Source organism: Manacus candei, unplaced genomic scaffold (assembly GCF_025592945.1).
Source record: "Manacus candei isolate 608988 ecotype Guabito, Panama unplaced genomic scaffold, ASM2559294v1 h1tg000135l, whole genome shotgun sequence".
Classification (NCBI taxonomy): Eukaryota; Metazoa; Chordata; class Aves; order Passeriformes; family Pipridae; genus Manacus; species Manacus candei.
Genome location: NW_026138183.1, coordinates 1,239,083 through 1,252,330, shown reverse-complemented (window position 1 = coordinate 1,252,330; position 13,248 = coordinate 1,239,083). Strand labels below are relative to the sequence as shown.

The 13,248-nt window shown below is 37.1% G+C and overlaps 1 protein-coding gene across 3 annotated transcripts in view; it reads left to right on the top strand.

Annotated features, from left to right (window-relative positions):
• The window catches only part of KCNIP4 (potassium voltage-gated channel interacting protein 4), a 101,905-nt gene that overhangs the window by 60,473 nt on the left and 28,184 nt on the right, over positions 1-13,248 (top strand). The window lies entirely within an intron of this gene.

Below are 13,248 nucleotides of genomic sequence, written 5' to 3'. Positions count from 1 at the left end.
TATATCTAGGTGCTCTGACAGTACGACAGTTTGGGACACAGAATCTTATGTCATCATTAACATTACAAGGCAGTCAGATTCAAAAAGTTTTGATGCTTATCTTCAAACATCAGTTCTAAACCTCATATGATAGGTGCTCATGTTAAAAGTTCTCTGAAATTATGTGTGCTAGACCCAGTGGGATGATGTAGGAAACTGAAGTTTAGCACCAGCTCTCATTGCAGTCTGTTAATGCAGAGGCAGCACCTATGAACTGCAATTAAAGAAGCCTTTAAGATGGTAAGGATGCCACTTATGCTGGCTAATATAAAACACCAGGTACAAATATTTATCTGAATTTATATCCCTCTCCAAAATCTATGGGTCAAAATATTAGCCACCTTCATAAATTACAGTGATCTGCTGAGAATAGGTACCTGAAAGAACAAGATAACTTTATCCACATTTGGTGGAACAACCTGGGTAGTTAGAACATTTTCCCATGTAATAAGAATTTTAAAAAGAAAAAAATATAAATTTTATAAAAGTAATTTGGATTTAGAAGAGCAAAATTGATTTGGCACACTGAATAAAAATAATTTTCACTGTATAAATACTTTTTCTATTCCTGCAATTTTTTGTTTGATGAGCATGAAGGTTGGGTGTATACTGTATATGCACTAATTGCTGCAAAACCTGAAACATCTCCATGTAATTTTGCTGGTACTGAAGTTAAAGCTTTCAGAATGGTTTAACTTTTCTTATATATTGGTATACATGATATTCTAGAAATGCTGAATACATTTGTTTTTTTCACTGCAATTGGAAAATACTTGGTAAGAAAGAAGGTGAGAGAAACATATCTCAGTGTCCTACACATGTATGGTTTTTATCTTTATGGTCATTCTATTTGCACAGCCTCTGATCTATGACTAGTAGAGATGCACAATTCTGTCTTTCAAATGTCGTTTCTAAGATAATCAATGTCCTGATAAGAAATAATTTAGTATAAATTAAAAACTTGTACTGACAAAGGACATAGGCATTTGACACTAAAAGAAATTTAAAAATGGGTGTTGCAAAGAGTTTGAATACCTCTGATGATCCAAACCAGAGATTTTGAAACTCTATTCCATTTTCCTTGCTTCCTTGCTTAACCTTTTCCACCTGTTCTAAAGCATGACAAGGGGCAGTGACAATATAATCCTCTTAGTTTATATCTCTGGAACATTATATATTATGAAACAGAAGCTTTGGAAGCTTTCACGCTATGAGAAATAACACTTTAGCTTGAATCAGCTTTCTCTGAATTGTCAGTGTCCCCCACCTCAGAGTCAATAGAATGTCTTCAGTTTGTTGTGATCCCATTCAATTCTGCACTGAATCTGGACGTTTGTATTGCAATGAATAAATGCAGATTCAAGAACTATACAGACCAGAAAAGTGAGGAAAAACCCAAAACTGAGCATGAGTGACAATGGTACAAATGCAAGAGTATTTTGCCCCTCACATCAGTCCTCCAAAGCTTATTCTTGCAGGTAAAGTATCTTAGAGTTTAAATACGCTTTTCATCCTCCCCTGTGGAGTCCTAGTACAGCAAAGAAGATTTTTAATTTGACCAGCAGTAAATGCAGATGCTTTTCCCTCAAAATTTGATGACTGTCTGTAGAAGTCCTAGAGTTACACAGCATGCAATCTTAGCAAGAGCAGGATCTTTCCAGATGCAGAATTTCTATTCAAACAAAAGAGAGCCTAGGAGAAAAATATAGATCAGCTAAAGGTTCTCACCTGGTTCTCTTGGCTAATGTGAATCAGCACTAAAACCATTTGGCCTATATCCCTCTGTGACTCTGAATATTAAACAGAGATGGGTTGCTCTATTGGGCTACAGTGCATGAGACATTCCCATTGTGCTGAAAGCTTTTGCAGACATGCTGACCCTCCTGCACAAACAGTGTTTGAACAGCAGTGTTTTGGACACAAAGAGGATGTATGTGCAAAGAAGCATGAGCAACTTGTCTTTTCAGGTGACACCTGAACAGGTTGTGCCTCATGAATATAAGCCTAATAACTTGGAGCATAGAAATGCCAATAAAATGGAGAAAAAATAAAGAAAGTTCTGAATTGTACTAGAAAAATCAGATATTCGTAATTCAAACTGAAAATTAACATCTTACCATGTTAGAAGACTCCTGTGACTTGCCTGTCTTAATAAACTAAATAAACAACAGCATAATGAAGCTCAAGCAAGTAAACCTAGAAGCTGGATACCATGTCTGCTGTCAATAGACAGATTTCTGTATATCATCTTTTTCTCTAGAGAGAGAATTTCAGAAAACATGTATAATGCACATAGCTCAAATTTCCCTTTTTTAAAGTTGAGTTGTTGTTTACCAGTTGTGCTTCAGATAAATTGTTTTCTCTACTTTAGATGACTGAAGAAAAACTTTAAAATAACCAGCTCTTGCTAAGGCAGGATTTTGTTATTATTTTAGAAAAGCTCTCACATTTATTTACTCGGGATTTAGAGGGAACTTTTCCATATTTCAGGCAAATCTATGTGAAAATATTTTAACAAACTGAGCAATAAATTATGCTTACATTCATTATATATTTTCTTCAGGAGTTAGTGAAGAAACTTGAAACTTTTCAAAAACAAGAGTAAAAATAATTTGGAAGTAGTTTGACAGACCAAGTTGTTAGTCATCACAAATTTAGAGACTTTAATGTGTTCAGTGGAGATATTTGTTTCAATTAGTCTCACAGTTGCTGGCAGAGATTGAAGTCTTCTTTCTGAAAGTTAATAATGAGCTCACTCTCTATACTTCTATTCATCTCATGACTTGTTCACTTGGGGGAAAATGTCATCTAGCATACCAAGGACTGTCTTCATAATAACGACTGCTTGCTTATGAATTATCTCTGAAAAAAGTAGATGCCAAGTTGCTAATTAAGCAGCATATAAAAAGAATGTGATTTTAAGAATCCAGTATTAATAGTAGTGCAGAGCACCAAATACCTCAAAAGTTCTTCTTTGTGGAAAAAAAAATCAATATTAGATTTAGAGTTGTATTATTGTGTGTGCTTGTCAGTCCCTCCTATTTGAAACTGGCAGCACCCTGACCTGTGCTCTGGTGTGCACTCTGTGGGCTCACGTGGGCCATCAGGTACAGACCTTCTGCTCTACCAGCCGATGCTCAGCTAACTCATCTGCTGGTAGAGCTGTTTTCTACCACATGAGCTTTTAGGTACATCAGTATGGAATATAAATGTTTATGTACTAGAATATGAGCAGCCAAATATCTTCTTTGGCTACACATCACTGCAGTTACTTTTTTGCAGCATCTGGATTAAGCATTGCAGAGCCTGTTACTTGAGTTTTGGGCAGTTTTTGCATTTTTTTTTCTGGGTGATCACTAACATTAGAGAGGTAAAATTTGGTGCAATGCAGCACTGATGATGCATTTTAAAAATTTAGTGAGTACGCACCTCTTCTTTCTCCCACCTGTCCTCTTTTCTTTATGAGGTGAGATGAATACTAACTGTAACTGCTGTAAACATTGTACTTTATAACACACAACTTAACATTAAATCATTCAGTGAGACAATTTATCAGCTAAGAAAACAGTGTTAAAAAATCTCTGTACTTGGTTTTCTTGCTACCAGTTTTCTTTTAAAGAATTTTTGTATAAAATATTGTAATTCCGTATTAAATCTTTTACTAAGTTGTCTTCCTGTTACACTGTAATTCAGAAACAGCAAATGGACATACATATTTTCAGGTGGATATCCTAAGCCTGCAAAATGAGAAGAGGGGGAATAAATATATCTTCTAGTGAAACTTACTGATGGTGCAGTTCAACCATTTGGGTCCTATGGACTTTATAGGATAAAATCTTATTTGTGCTGGAGTCAGGGATCTGTCATGGCTCCTATGAATTTCCAAATGATTTTGGATCTTTTTGTTTTTTCTACTTGAAATTCCTGTTCTATGTGAACAAAATCAGCAATGTGTTGGTTTTGACAGAAATAAAGGAAACAGTCAAAAGTCCTTTTTTTCTTTCAACAAAATTAATTTATGTTTACAAATGTCTTTAGATCTACATCTGTGCTAAAAATAAACACTAGTAAATCTTCAAATAAAACTGCAAGTCACAAGTGACAAAACCTCAAGGTCAGTGTCATGGAAGTTTATTACAAGTCTTGGGTCAACCTGCATTTACCTTTGAATTAAAGTATCTGACAGAGACTGCATCCATTAGATCAGCTGGACATTTGTGCAGTTGCACTTCACTCCAATTATGTGAATGATTCTCGTGTTATCTTTCAAGTAATGGAATTTATTCAACTCAATGAATTCCGTTGTGAAATATTCTTAAAGGATCTTAGATACGGTGAGTGTAACAGAAGAAATAGGAGCCAATAACTCAGAAGACAGCATGAATCAGTAAACACAGCATGAAACTAGAAGTCTAAAGACTCTAGCCTTTTGGCACTCTGGCTGGCTTATTAACTGCCACACACTTTTGAAAGCCTTAACTATCACACTAAAAAGCCTTCTGGGTTGCACAAGAGCATTATATCAGTGCTTCACAGGCTACATGGGCTCCACATTGACAACTGCCTAATTTAATGTCTCTTGTCTGACAGCCCAAACCTTTCAGAGTGTCCCTGGCTATCTGAGAGATTGCTTCTCAGCTATTGATCAAAGCCTCCTCAAACATGCCTTGGGAACAAAGTGGGGAGCACCAATGGGGGGGCTGGTGGCTGTGGGAAACTGAAATTTCCCAGGAACTGGACACAGCAAAGTTCAACCTTACAGGAGAGAAAAATGAACACTGAATTCCTCAGCATTAAGAGTGAAATGTGTGTTCTGTGGGCAGTGTGTTTGAATGAGACGCTTTACCTCTCCGTGACTAAGCTCCATATCTGTCAAGTAGAAACTCATGCCTGAAAAAACACTGATCTAGGAAGCACTTTACGTGGTATTTCTAACAATTATTTTCTTACTCCATTTATGCATTGCTGACATGGTAACCAGCCTGACTGTGGCCTCACAAAAAAGAAGTGCCAAGAAGAATTTTTACAAGTAAACCCATAGTGGCTTGAAATATCTGAAATGCTATCTACCAGCAAGTAAGGTATCAGAACAATAGACACATGATTATGATTACGATTATGATTGTGCTTGTGATTTAAAATGTCAACACTAAGCACTGAATCCAGATGCACAGGCTACCAAATTAATAGGTAGGAAATCCAAGTTCAATATGTAACGGCCATATTGTTCTGGTAAATAAAACAGCTCATCTTACTTTCTTCTTTCACCTTTTTCATAAGTTTTTAGGGTATAAGCCCTTTGTCACTGTTTCTTCATGTCCTATATAATGAGTCCCTAGTACAAATCTCAGTTATATTAGCAATTTTTTAAAACAGGCAATTTTGCTACCTTTCTGCAGAGAAAGATGAGAAAGAAGATTGGCACAAAACAACACAGAACTTTAGTATGAAGCAGAAGTAAAATTAGATTCAACAACAAAGACTAATGGAAAATTTGTTATTAACTACTTCTGTAGATTCACCAGTTCTGGGTACTTATAACATATAGCTCCTGAATTTATATTGTTATTCTTCTAGGCTAAGAATACTGTCTCTCTTAAAGTCTTTGCAAATGCAAAACTTCATTGATTTTAATGGAACATGCCCAAATGTCACAAAGATTTTTTTGATCATCTTTCTTCGTGTGTTTTTCACTATAAGGAACTGGCTTCTGTATGGCTTCTATGTGGCTTCTCAGGGATTCCAGAGCTCTAAATAGAAACATGGCAATTACAGGGCTTTTTTGTCACCTGATTTGTCCCCCACATTAACTGTCTCTGATGAAAAAACCTGCACATTCCTTCAATCTGTCAGACAACTGCAGTTTAGTGGTAATTGGCTCTAAAATATTCCAGTCCATTGCCAGAATAAGATATTCCCATGAGGTAGTAGCAAAATATATTCTAATTATTGATTTTTTTACCAGTAGATAAGCAAGTACCTGTCCCCATTGCCCTGTACTGGAAAATATGTTCCTTGCTCTGTTTTCTTATGAATAGTTTCTTCTTTCCATGACAGAGTATGTATCCCAATCAAGGTGTTCCTGTCATTCAGCTGGGAGCATGCATCTTCAGAGATCTCATTTGTTCAACAAAGGACCTGAAGCTGGAGGTTTCAGGTTTTGCTCTGCAAAAGAGATGCCCTTCTCCACTTGATCTTTGCCTTCTGCATTTAGAATTACTGCAAGCAGCATCTTTTGGGAAATCTCAGGGCGCTCTAAGAAGTTTTCTTCTTCATTGCCCAATCAAGACCTAATTAGGATCCTAAAATTGAAGCCCATCCCTTTTCTATTACTGTAACTGTCACAAGACTAAACAGTCCATATGGCCCTCACTGTATTAACAGGGAAAAAGCATCTCCTCCCACAGACCACATCTCTCTCTCACTCACAGCAGCTTCAGACACATCATTGCCTCTGATTGCTTTTGATTTTCCCCTCTGTACTTGGTGAATCAGGTCCTATTTATGCTAATGTCAGGCTCAGTTTTATAAATATTTATGTAGGTAAGCTCATTTGTTCTTATGTTTGCACTGCTGGGGCCCTGGGAGAAAGTGTTGTTAGTAGTGCAAAAAGAGAAAACCTTTGTTAAAGGGTAAATGTATTACTATATAAAATATAAATAACGAGCACAGTGTTTGATTTTCAGTTTCTAAATGGATCCCCATTGAATTTTATGTTCTTTGCCATTTCTGCAAGTTGATAGGAGGCTGAAAGTCCTTGGTCTTTTCATCGTAAATAGCACTAATCAAATATTGATCTGTCTGCCTTTACCATCGTACCTCTTCAAAAGAAACAAAGAACAACGACTCTGAAAAATACTGAAATAAAATGAGTTAGGCCACAATGTAAGCCTGTCTTTTACACAGACGTGTCCCAGGAATGCAAAACTCACAGTGTTCTTACTTGATGATTAAAATGAAAATTTGGTTTGGTGTCAGTACTTAGTATCAACTTCAGGTTGACTGACAAACACAAAAAAATATCATATCAGCATTTGAGACAGAATATAGAATATTTTTTTCACCCATGACATGTTGAGGTTGCTTCAAAAATACCTTGTGCTAAATTCAGACTTTCTCATTTTCAGATATGGCTATAAAATGATGGCACAAGTCCACTAACCTTTAGCAGTACAGTTTCCTCCTCAGTGAATCTTCCACTCTTTAAGGATACAAGGAACTTCTAGGTTAAACAAAAGCACCAGCTCCCTTGTGTAAGAAAACCAAAATAAATGCCTCCATGATTTTAAAGTAGGAAATTGACCTACACTCAAATATCACTTTTAGGGACTCCATTCTACTCAGGTGAATCACTTAAGTGGGTCGAAGGAAGTACACTTGAGGGACCAACACTTGCTAATATGGAGCTATTCCTCCTCTCATCTATGATTTCAGTTGATTTGAAGGAGATTTGATCAAAAGCACTAACATGGGAATGTGTGAAAGGCAAGTCACAGAAGCAGTGCTCACCTAAATACAACTTCTTCCAAGAGGATGAGCACCTTGTCTTTGCCGAAGTGTTTACAGCAAACTGCACCCCTCCATATCTGAAGCATAGGTTCTGCTACATTTAGGTTAATTATAACTCCTGCCTATTTGTTGAGTCAGGATTGTAAAATGCCCTCCTGCAGTGACAAGTAAGGGCAGATGCAGTAAGCACCATTCAGATGCCATAAAGTTTGGTGAGTCAAGCTTTTCAGTGAGCTTCTAAGTTCAAATTTTTACTCATGTTGTTTACTGTTGTTTTACTGCCAATGCTAATAATAAGAAACTAAAAATTACACTAGTTAGTGGCATTGCTAAACTAAGAATGGTGCTGATTAAAAGCATTGCTGGCACCTTGCCCGCTGCCTTGTGGAAGCAGCAGAAGTGTTGATTGTTATTTACTGTGTGAAGCCACACATGCTGGATGTGAGCCAGTTCCTTAATTTCTGCTTGTTTTCCTCTGAAACTGCCATAGCAAGTAGGGAGTGGGAAAAGGCTGTTGTTCATTAGAGTATCTTGCAGTGGGACATTAAAAATCTGGTACATCTTTGCTATGCCGTTGGGAATCATTATTGTAACTCTTCTACAGGTGGCTAAGTAGAAGCAAGAAACTCTGTGTTTTACCTCATAAGACAAGGCTTGAAAGGAGTTTTTGCATGCATTTCATCAATGGATGTCAATGGAGATTGATGCTGCCAAATCCACCAACTGCCGCAACATTCCTAGAAATGTAGACTGTTGCCATCGAGTATAAAATGAGTTTACAGTTTCTGTGACAGAGGTGAAAATGCAACAACCTGAGGTGTTCCCCATGTGAGTCTTTAGCTGAAGTAATTCTACTGTATTTTAGGTCAGAGAGGAAAGATAGAAAGGAAAGTTCTCCCTTTAGGCCCAGTAATTAGTGCACTCCACTTGGGCCTGCTTTCTTTCTTTTGTCTTCAAAAACAGCTTAAGCTTTACACTTGTAATCAAATAGGCAAATTCATAGGAAGACTTAAGAGTAGGGACAAAAGACTATCTGAGGTAACCATGCCTAACCATTTCAGAAAAAGCACCTTCCTTTTGGATTACTCTGTATGTCTTTCATCCCATACAACTTCTATAAAGACTAGAGAAAATACTCCATTACTACTAGTTCTCAAGGCTTATGAGTATATTCAAGTATGCAAGACTAGAGTATGCTCTTTTATGTTCTGATCTACATGGATTGATTCTGCAATAATTGAAAACAATAGCAAGTTGTTTTAGGAAGAATTTTTTGCCCTCTTGAAGTAATCAAATCTGATTAAATCAAAATCTGATCCAAGATATAATTTTGGTTAACATATTTAATCATTCATCATTGTTCTATTACAGCATCTTTCTATATGATTGCACAAAAATAATTTTTAAAAATGCAAACCAAGTATTCTTTTCAAAAAAAAAGGTACTGTGAAAGTGTTTTTTAATAGCACACTCCAGAGAAAACTAAAATGAGAAACCAAATAAGAAAAAAAGAGCAAAACAAGAACTAATTTAATTGCAATAGACAGGAGGTTAAATTAATAACTATCCCTTTCCTGATAACACAAAAAATAGAAGTGACAATTGAAATTAAAAACACCAGTCGTTTTCAATATAATTGGATTGACCATACTTTATTTATTAGAGAAAATCAGGGAAAATCCTTCAAGGCAGAAATACGTAATTATAAACATATTCATATGTGCAACATATATTGTTGTACACACTGGGAACAATATTCCACAGATGAAAGCATATTAATGCTGGCCTTAAGATTAAATTTTTCATTAAAGTAGTTTCAAGTAGTGTAATAAATAAAAATTAAACCCCCCTACACCATCTTGTATTTTGAGCTTTTACAATTTCCACTCTGAGCATCTTCATGTGTCTTACACATATTATTATACTGGGACTCTCAACTCTCCTAAAAAGTAGAAAATGCTTCAGTAATGTGCTAATTAATCTTCATTTTACTCCAGGAAGATTTTTCAGAACAAGAACTATATACAATTATTTCAACTATAACTGTATTTTAAGTACACTTTGTCCTATACTTTGCATGTGTTCTCCTTTAAATAGCCATAGCATAATTTTGAGCATTAAATATGCTTATACAGGGGAAAAAAACACCCTGATTTAGTTCATTTCTTGTATCTCTGGTATACACAGATCCACATTAGTTTGAAAGTTCTTTGTACCCAGTACAGTATTAATAAATCATTAATTAAAATAAAAACAGAATATAATTTTTAAATGTTAGGAAAGTTAGCAAAATATTTCAACTACTTAAAATAATATAAATTGATTAGAGTAAAAAGATCGTGTTTCTGAGTTGTGTGAGGAATTATCTTCTCTCTCTGAGAAAATTAACTGATATTTTATTAATGGATAGGAGGCATGAAGAAAGCAGCTCTATTTATTGGCTAGAGTAGCTGGTAACCTTGCTACTAAAAAGTTGTAAAACTAGATGGGGCTCCCCTGTCTAGCAGAAGAAAAGAAACTACACTTAACTACACCACACTATTGAGTGTGGTTTATGTCTTCAATCTGAGATGTTAAACCTTTATGAGGCCTTTTGGTTTCACCTGCACAAATTGCCCATGGAACATTTTTCCTTTTAGCCTGTTCTGTTACCACTACTGTTGACTGGGCACCCAATGTTCAAAATTTTCTTTTACCTGTCTCTTCCATGGCAGCCCTGCTCTTCTTCCTGTCTCTGCATATTTCTTCATAATGAACAGCAGCTCATTTTTCAGAAAAAAGGCAAGTAAGGGATGGACTTGTTCTGTTATAGCTGAGGCCTGGGCAGACCCCAAAATGATATGTGTAAAGATAGAATAAAACCAATTGTCATCCTCTACGAGCAGCTTGAGGCAGTGTCCTGCCAGTCATCCTCCCAGTCCTTTGACAAACTGACTTTTATAGAAGGCAAACAGCAAAGCTCAAGGAGAACACAGGGTTGGGTGAATAATATAATTACCTGATCAAAAGAGCCAAAGTAGGTATCTCTTCTGTAGTCATTGCAATTATCTCACACATGCAATGGTTTCCTAAAAGCTTCCTCAAAGCTCCCATTTGATCTGCTGAGGTGTTGAATGATAAATCTATACAAAGGAAATGAAATGTTTCTCTCATTCATCTAGTTTCAAAAAGAGGTGGTAAAATGCAGGAGCCCAAAGACTGACAGTGCAGCAGTCCAGAAGGTACCAGTTCAAAGAAGCTGATCAGAGAAATTACTTTCTAGAATAGACTACAAAGACATGGCTTTTTTCTTTTAAATCATAGAAGAAGTAACCCCTTGAAATTTTAGGAATACCTAATGAACAATACTTCGCTTATAGTTAAACCTCTCTTGGGGTTTAACTATAAGCAACTAATTTATTGCTGTCTTGGGGATATCTATGGCAGGAAAATAGCTGCTCTCTTCTCCCCACATCATCATCTGTTATTTCTTCTCCTAGAACTATTTATAGCAAAGGAAATGAAAAACAGAAAAGAAGCACAAATAGGTTTGTCTGTGATTTTTTAAAATCTGTGTTAATGAGTAAAGAAAAAGACCTTTTGAACTGTCTGACTATTTGCAGGGTTTTTTTCCAGTCTTAATTTCTAGTGTTTTTTTCAGCCACATTTCAAGTATTTCAAGAGAGAGGTTTTCTCTGAATTAGTTTTTTGAGGCTGCTTCACAGGCTAGTGGATGGCATCTCTTTTAAGCATATCTATTGAGATATTTTTCAGAATACACTTGCTTTTTCTTTAATGACTTCAAAACCTTCTTTCCCCCAGAAACCTCATTCTGTTTGTATCATCTACTTTGAAGTCCTGCTAGAGTAATTTCACTTTTATTAGCTGCTGCAGGATTTTTACCCCGCTCTTGGAGTTTCTTCTGTGTTGGTCAGTAATGTGATCAGAACTCCAGCAATGTCACCCAGTCCCTTTTTATAAAGATAATTTCTGATGTGTGTTCTGCATTTTTACTGAAAAAAAACCCCAGTATCAAAAGTGAGCCCTATATTCTAAGAGTACTTTCAGGATAGAAAGTTAATCACATAGCACTTACTTCAAAATAAATAGGCAATTAATTCTATTCCTGATGAATATAGCAAGGACAAGTATATTTATATTTACTACAGAAAAATGAGTTACAACATTACAAATTTATTTGGTTTTTAATTTACAATAAATTACAAACATTTATTCTCAGCATGCAGCTCTAAGGTTGGTTGAAATTTCAGCTTAGCTCTGTCGGTATTCGGTAAATACATCTTTAATGCTAAAAGTATTCCAAAGTAACATACAATACTGATAATTAATGTATTGAATTATATATATTATTATTGAATGTATTGAAATAAAATAAATGAAATAATTACATTTCTTAGGGGAAAACATCAGGTCATATTCAACACGTGAGAGGAGAGGGTGCTGCCATGCTCCCAGATCCATTCAGCAGAGGCTGAAGATATGTTCCCAGTAGGCACATGCACATAAAGCATGTATATACATCACATATATACTTATACAGATGGCCAGCCACACAGGTCACAGACACACAGAGTAGTCACATAAACACAGACAGCACCAACAGCGTCATCCTGTTCTCCTCTGTGGCTGAGCAGGATGAAGGTCCATTGATGTAAATACATCTATATAAGGGACCTGGGAGTCCTGTTCAACAGCAAGTTGAATATGAGTCATTAGTGCCCTGGCAGCCAGGAGGGCCAACCCTGTCCTGGGGGGCATCAGGCAAAGCATCACCAGGCGGTCAAGGGAGGGGATTGTCCTGCTCTACTCTGCACTGGTGTGGCCTCACCTTGAATATTGTGTGCAGTTTTGGATGCCACAATATAAGAAAGATATTAAGCTATTAGAGAGTATCCAAAGGAGGGCAACGAAGATGATGAAGGGCCTTGAGGGGAAGCCATATGAGGAGTGGCTGAGGTCACTTGGTCTTCCCTCAGCCTCAGACTGAGGGGAGACCTCATTGCAGTTACAACTTCCTTGTGAGGGGAAGAGGAGGGGCAGGTGGTGACCAGTGACAGAACCCAAGGGAATGGCCTGAAGTTGTGTCAGGGAAGGTTTTAGGTTGGATATTAGAAAAAGGTTCTTCACTCAGAGGGTGGTTGGGCACTGAACAGTCTCCCCAAGGAAGTGTTCACAGCACCAAGGCTGACAGAGTACAAGAAATATTTGTATGATACTCTCAGGCATATGGTGTGACTCTTAGCCTGGTCCTGTGCAGGGCCAGGAATTGGACTCAGTGATCCTTGTGGATCCCCTCCAATTCAGCATATTCTGTGATTCTGTGATTCTGTGAAAGAGATAGATATACATATACACACACACATATATACATACAAGTGTGGATCCCTCCAGCAACCAGGCTCAGATATGGGGCTTGGATGCCCAGTAACCACTTCTAGATACCAGGTTCTGCACTTGCTGGCACCTTGGCATTCAAGCCCTTGAGGTTCAGCCCCACTACACTTGCTGGTACAGACTGCCTCATGCACACACACAGAACTGGCCCTCGGTCCCCAGTAGTCAACCCCACCACGGTGTCACTCTTTGAGACCTACTCATATCCTGACTCCCAGGTTATGTCACCTGCTCACCTGCTCATCCAACTTGATATTCACTAGCAACTACCCACTCACTCACACTTCTGCACACACTCCAGTTGCC